Here is a 7,321-nt window from a genome sequence, read left to right on the forward strand (position 1 = left end):
TGCAGCAACTTTTGTCCCCTGGTTTGAGCAGGAGATGAAGGGAGGGGGGAACACTTCCTCTCTTCCTTTTTCTGTTGCTAGTGAATTTGAGAGAAGGACAGATACTCCCACCAAGCGCAGAGAGGAGAAAGCTGTCGCAGTAGGTGGATAATTGCCTAAGTCTTCTTTTTCCTCTCTTAGCTCCCCTTCTAGGTTGGAGCTGGAAGTGTCTGTTTGTTCAGAGCTCTTTTGGTAAACTTTAATAATTATTTTAAGGAGAATAGCTTCTAAATCTAATATAAATTAATAGAAACATTATTAATATATATCTAATACCCCCCCCCCATTGTCACTTAAATTAACTGAATCCCATCTTGGGTCCCTTGGACTAATTAAATCAGAACACTGCCAGCAACAGAGCCTTCCCCACAGTCAGTGTGGGGAGGGCAATTGCTCTGCCGCTGCCGCTGCCCCTGGGGAGGTGAGGAGCCGGGGATGCCCCTCCACCAAGAGACTGTTAATTTTGTGTTTAAGTTTAATTAAAGCCAATCCCTGTTTCCAACTGCTCTGAGACACCAGCATTTCCAGAATAATGTTTTGAACTCAAGAGAAAGCCTAGACACAGTGCAGCGCTGGAGGTTTTCTTTTAAATCAGAATTAAGAGTTGCTTCTGCTTGCCCCATCAGCTGGTGAATGCGACGATGTCTGGTACAGACTGCCTGGTGGTAGAGTTATAGCAGGGCACACACGTTTTTGATAGAAATGAGTTAGTCAATGCCAGGTATAAATATAAGCTCTGCATCTGACAGTGTGACAATACACTGCAAGCGGTATAGACAAATTGCCAAAAAGAAAATCCATTGCTAATTACTTGAAAATGCAAACACGGTCATTATCAATGGCAAGAAAGACTTCGTTCCATCTGGGAGAGAGAGGAAGAGGAAATGAAGGCACCACGTTAGCCAACACACTGCACATTTTTTGGTTCTAAACAGACTACCCGTGAATATATTAGCAGCATGGGAGCCAGCTAACAATGTCATTAGCCGCAGGAGGGTAGAGAGTGTGTGAAAACTGTTCAAGTCATTGAGGAAATTCAGGTTAGCACAAGATTACAAATCGCTCTTGCCGCCCCAACAGCCAGAGCGTAAGCATCTTTGCACTAATTATCATGGCAAAGAAATACAGCCCTGATATCAACTACAACCTATAAATATGGACTCAAAAGAAGATTCACAAGAAACAGTTTGTGGCAACACATTTAGCCTGTCACCGAGTAGAAAACCGGCTAGTACCTCCTTGCCTCTAAGCCACGAGACCAGAAAATCAAACTGAACAGATTTTATAAAATTCTTAAATGAACGCTTATATTCCTTTCTTTGGGGAAGGCAAAGAAATAAGCCATTAACTTTTTTTTTTATCTCTAACTTAGCCAGCATCCAAAATGCAGTACAATGAGGGATCTTTCTCCTACCACCCTTTACTCAAATACAGATTTCCATAAAAGCAATTAATCTTAGGGTGGAAGCGGCCTTGGGGGTCATGAAGCCCTGCCCCCCACCCAGTCCTCCCACAGCCAGGAGATTATCCAGCCTGTGTTCAAACGACTCCAGCGGGGGAGCCGCCCACTGTTTCAGGCAGCTCCTTCCACTGATCAAGAGCGACAGTTATTAGAGTTTTGTAATATTGGGCTGAGATCGGCCTCCCGATCATTTCCACCCACTGGTCCTAGTTTTGTCCTCGGAAGCATTTCAGAGCCGAACCCCTTCTTATCGCCATGACAACTCTCCAAATATTTGACGGCGATGAGAGCCTTCTGCACCCAGGCTGTACAAGCCCAGTTTCCACACTTCTTCATGTAGAGGGAGACCCTTTATTCCTCTGGGACACTTAACTATCTCCGACTTGGCCAACATCCATGTTAACATGTACTGACCAGAGTATGACACAGTCATACACTTTGGCCCGGGTGCAAAGGCTCTCACCTTTCCTGGGAACACACGTTTTCCTACATGAGAATAAAATATGTTCACTCTCCCAGCAATGCCTGCTATCAGAAACATAGGCGGTTGCACTCAACCCTGACATCCCAAGAATAGACGTTTTTCACAGCAAACAATACATTATAAGACTGACTTCAGTTTATGATGAATAAAACTGAACCAGAGACATAGAGGCATGGAACAGACTGAGAAATTTCAGAGGGAAAGTGGAGGGTGGGGGGTGGGAGGGAAGTGATTAACTGGGGAACTCATATGCATATATGCATAACCCATGGAATACAGACAATAGAGGGGGGGGTATGAGTTGGGGAGGTCAATAGGGAGAAAAAAAACACAGACTGAGAACGAGGACATCTGTAATACTTTAGACAATAAAGATACATTAAAAAAAAGACTGATTTCAGTTTAGTTCAATAAATGGTTTCAAGCACTTATGATATAAAAGGGATATTAAACCTAAGGGATATGTAAGGTGCAAGATGTTTACATCAAGTAGGAAACATTAGACAAATACACAAATGAGCTATAAAACAATACAGAAAGAGATGAGTATCCTAAAGGACATATAAAAGATTATTAGATATGGGGAAGAGAAAGCTGCTTCCTTGGAGAGGCCTGGGAAGGCTGCATGGAAAACGTAGGAAGGGGCTGAATGTGAGGGAATCTTGAAGGAAAGGGAAGAAGCTAATAAGCAGAGAAACATGTTGGGGGCATGAGGGACTCCAAGAGAGAACAGACACCTGAAAAAAAGCACTAAAGAAAGAAACCAGAGTGTGATGCCTCCAGGAAAATAACAGCCCAATCAGACTGACTTGTCTAAGGCAAGAAGGGAAGGAATGGAATGGTATAAAGCTCTAAAATCCACCTGAAGTTGAATAGTTTTAAACAAATGTTTACCAATTATGCTAATTATATAAATTTAACAAATGATCTAGCCATGGCTGATGGCTAATGACTTTGTTTTCCATACTCTCAATGTAGTCAGATATATTTTGGCCACATAAAACCTAAAAGGATAGGTTAACAAACAGCTAACATATTTTCCTTTATTTAGTACAGTTCATATGCCAGGCACTGTACTAAGAACTTTACATGAATGAATATATTTAATAATTTTAATGTCCATATGAAGTAGGCACTATTATTTTCCTCCTTATAAAAGTCACAGAGAGATGAAGAAATTTGCCCAAGATCACACAGGGAGCAAGTGGTTAAGATATGACGCTAGACTTTGGTTCCATTTGCTGCAGCAAGCAGCCTCACACTGACTATGTGGTTACTTATTGTAACAACTGGTTTATAACCTTACTAACGCAGACTTTTCAAAAGTTGTTTTTAGCCTACAGGATGAGCTAACACAACTTTTTTGGTTTATATCTATCTGTTCATTTTCCGGAACGCTTATGCTATTCTGGATCCTGTTTAAGGGACTCATTTAGCGTGCTGAGTCCCAAGAACTCTGAATCATCCTAGAAAACAAGTCATCCCTCTATGGCTAACCAAAGGAAAAACTGGCCTGTGGTACAAATATATCTATAGATCAGACGCAATTCCCCTCATACCTCCTTTAAAGCAGCTTCCTTAATTAAGGGTAGACTAATCTCTCCTAGCTGCCACCCCCTCCTGCGTCCAGGATGGATCTGGGTTGAACTCTAGACAGATAAAAATGTAACCTGCTGTTAAAATCCCTAAGAAAGAACATTCCACAGCCACCCCCAAGGTAACAAATGCCCCTGCCTGACCACTTAAAGCCCTGCCTATTCATCAAAGGAGAGAGTTTATTTACATACTTCCCATGAAACTGCTTTGTCCTGATTTCCTCAGGGGCCCTCAGGCCCCAGACAACCGGCTTTGTTCTGTGGCGGCTGGCACCAGCTCAGATTCTGGTATCACTTAATTGGGACATGTCTTGTTTTCTGGTCCTGACTCTTCTACCACGAGGAAACTTGCTGATCAGCAGACCGAGCAGCTAACAACTGAGATTTAGAGCAATCCATCCCTCCAGAGGGAGCTATTCTTCTCACTGAATAAAGAGCTGGGCCCATACCCAGCCAGCGTGGCTCAGTGGCTGAGCATTTACCTATGAACCAGGAGGTCACGGTTCCATTCCCAGACACGGCACGTGCAGGGTTGTGGGCTTGATTCCCAGTGTGGGCCATGCAGTAGGCAGCTGATCAATGATTCTCTCTCATCATTGATGTTTCTATCTCTCGTCCTCTCCCTTCTTTCTGAAATCAATAAAAATTTTTTTTTTTTTTTAATCTGGGCCCATGTGCAGATCCAACATGCACCAACCCAGGGAGATCTGCCCTCTCGGTAAATCCCACACCTTCGTCTCAGTCAGTGTAGCTCTCTGCTTTGGTTGTCTGACCCATCTTTGGGACGGACCACTCACTGCTCTTCTAGTCCTCAGATGGGAAGGCGTGTCTCTACAGTCTCTGAGAGTAGGACAGGGTTCGGTGGGTGAGTGAGTTTTCACCTGGAGAGAAGGGTAAGGTTTGTCACTGAGAAAGAAAAGTGCTCACAAATGGTGTCAGACTTGGAATGTTGGCTATTCTATTTCATGTTCCCTTTTAAGTCCATTCAGAATCACATACCATGCTAAGGACATGCAAAGGGATGCCTGCTATGATCCTATCACAGTGTGTGACAAAGTCGTTATATATTTTTTAAATTTTTGGTTAAGGGACAACATGAAGATTTGTGGCTAATATAAAATAACCGCTGAATGTTACCGATATACTTTGTAGGCAAGAAGGAGCCAGCAAAACAAATATTTACTAAACTCCTTTTATATGCCAGGGCGAGAGCCACAGCAAAGAGCAGCTTTTATTTTGAAGGCTCTATTTCTAGCTTGCCAGAATAGCTACCATTATTCAGCACCTGGTTGGTGCCAGACTTTATCCTGGCTGCCTTATTACATAATCTTAATCCACACAAACACCACAGGAAGTCTCTATTCCATGGAGACTGAAATGGAAGTATAGAGGATAAATAACTTATCTGAAGTCACCGTGCTGGAGGGTGACAGAGATGGGATGGAATCCCAATCCATCTACCTCCCAAGTCCCAGGACTGGCCCCAAAGCTGCCACCTTGGGGCAGGTGGGCAAGCTCTGAGGGGTGCACTGACCCCAAAACCTGAGGCTGATGTTGGAGGCGGCAAAGACAACAGATGCAGGGATGGCTCTGGGCAGCAATATTTTTACATTCATTTTTTCTACATGAAGCTACTTTCCTGGCAGTGTTTTTCCAGCTATCATTAAGGCTAGAAAGAAGAATGGGTCACACACCCTGGGAGGCCACAGTGACTCACCCTCCGTCTCTCTCCAGAGCTGCCTTCTCTTGGGGAATAACCCAGGTCACCATCATCCAAAGGCTCCTGAGAAGTAGCTTTTTCAAAGAGCAAACACCTCCTTTAGTTTTGTGTAATTCAACAGTTCAAAACTCACTTGACCACAGTCCTTTTTCCACACAACACCTAGCACCCTGTAGAATTGACCTTTCACAGAAAACACGGTGACTCAGCCTAAGGACCCTCCCACCCCTCACCTCCCCCAAGACAATCCCAATACCGAGGTGTGGATTCGCCTCTCAGGTAATGATTCAACCACAGCTGTCGGCAGGCGGTGCAGATGTGGAAGAAATAGAAAGATGCCACGTACTCACTGGGGTGAGTCATTAACTCCTTTGAGGTTCAGTTTCCTCATCTATGCAGTGGAGGAAACAGAAGGTCGCCTTGAGGATTAATAAAACAATTCACTGAATTGGTTTAATATAACTGTCTGACACATAATAAGACTCAAGGAATGTCAGCTATTACTTTTTAAAACCAGATTAAATGCTGGAGGTGAACTGACAAAAGACTTACGAAAATACTTTATAAACTCAAGAGTACAATATAAATGTCAATGATTAGTTGTTGTGGTTACCATCAGACACTGCCTCATCTCTGCAAAATGCTGCAGTTCAGTTTGGTCCTCCATGTCCACAGAAAATACCCAGTGGAAGATCGATTACTCCGCTTGCTAAGGCTTCCTTACTCTTGTGGCCCTGAGCTGTAATGGAAAGAAGCAAAAACCCTCCTCTCGGCCCCTCTACGAGTGGAAATTACTTTTCAAGAGGCCGCTTTCTTTTGGAGTGAAACGTGAAGCAGAGAAAGCACTTGGATAGGGGTCTTTACAATCCATGAAGTATAAGAGAACAGAGAACATTTAAACCGAATATAAGAAAGTTTTAATACAGTAATCCAGGTGGATCTGTAGAATAATTTGTTCAGGTGATCAATTTCTAGCTCACTGACCATACAGTAGAATTGCAAACATCATGGGAAAAGCAGAGGTGCTGAGAAACGGTCCAGGGTGACGGCTCGAAGGTGCCAGGCACGCAGCCTCCGGATGCAGCTCTGAGCCCTGTTTCCTTCTACATCCATCTCTGGGGACCAGGTTTCCTACGGGAGCTGGAGCTCTGAGGACGTTTCCTTTTCCACTCACCGTGTTTATTCACATGGACTGGGGATGTAGGTGGCACCTGTCCGTGCGGGTTGGGACCCAGCAGGGTGGGATCCAGACACCTGCAAGGCTTCAGGATCCTTCCCAAAGAAGCTAACTGCCTACGGAGGTGCCCAGCATGTGTTGAAACTGTCCTGACACACATGTGGACTGTGGGTACATGATGTGTGAGCATCCCCCATCATCTAGACACGCCCTCTCTAGGCCTCTCTCAGATTTGCGTGCCAGGCGTGACCAGGGAAACAAGAGCCCCTCTGCAGTCCTGCTCCGAGATCTCCTCTCTCTTCTCCTGTCCTCTCTGCTCCCCTCCACCCGCCTCCCTCTATCTCCTTTCCCCCAAAGAAAAGGCTTTCCATTACGAGGCAGTTTCAGTTGTGCTGACACATGAGCTTGGGAGCGCAGGCACTCACTATGTGCCCTTGGGCAAGGTTGGCCAACGTCTCTGAGAACTGTAAAGTTCAGACAAGAATACCTCCCTCAAAGATGGGCAGATGATCTGATGTATGAGAGCATCTGCCACTGGCATGGAGAAAGTACTCATTACGTAGCAGCGATTCGTGTTGGCTCCTCTGAGTTAGGAGTCTTTTAATAAAATTCATCGGGAGGATGGGATTGCCCAGGCCATTCAATTCAGGAGAATCAGACCTAGACTTAGAACCCAAGGCATTTGACTCTCTGGACACTTCTCACCACACCGCATTTTGTCTTTGATTTTTTTCACTTTTCCTTCACACAACCCGAGAAATGTATGCCTTAGTAACACAGAGTGGTTCTGCTATGAGACATGCATGTGGATATCTGTATGTTAAACTATAATTTGTTTGTCTTA

The sequence above is a fragment of the Myotis davidii genome, unplaced genomic scaffold (assembly GCF_000327345.1).
Source record: "Myotis davidii unplaced genomic scaffold, ASM32734v1 scaffold185, whole genome shotgun sequence".
NCBI lineage: Eukaryota > Metazoa > Chordata > Mammalia > Chiroptera > Vespertilionidae > Myotis > Myotis davidii.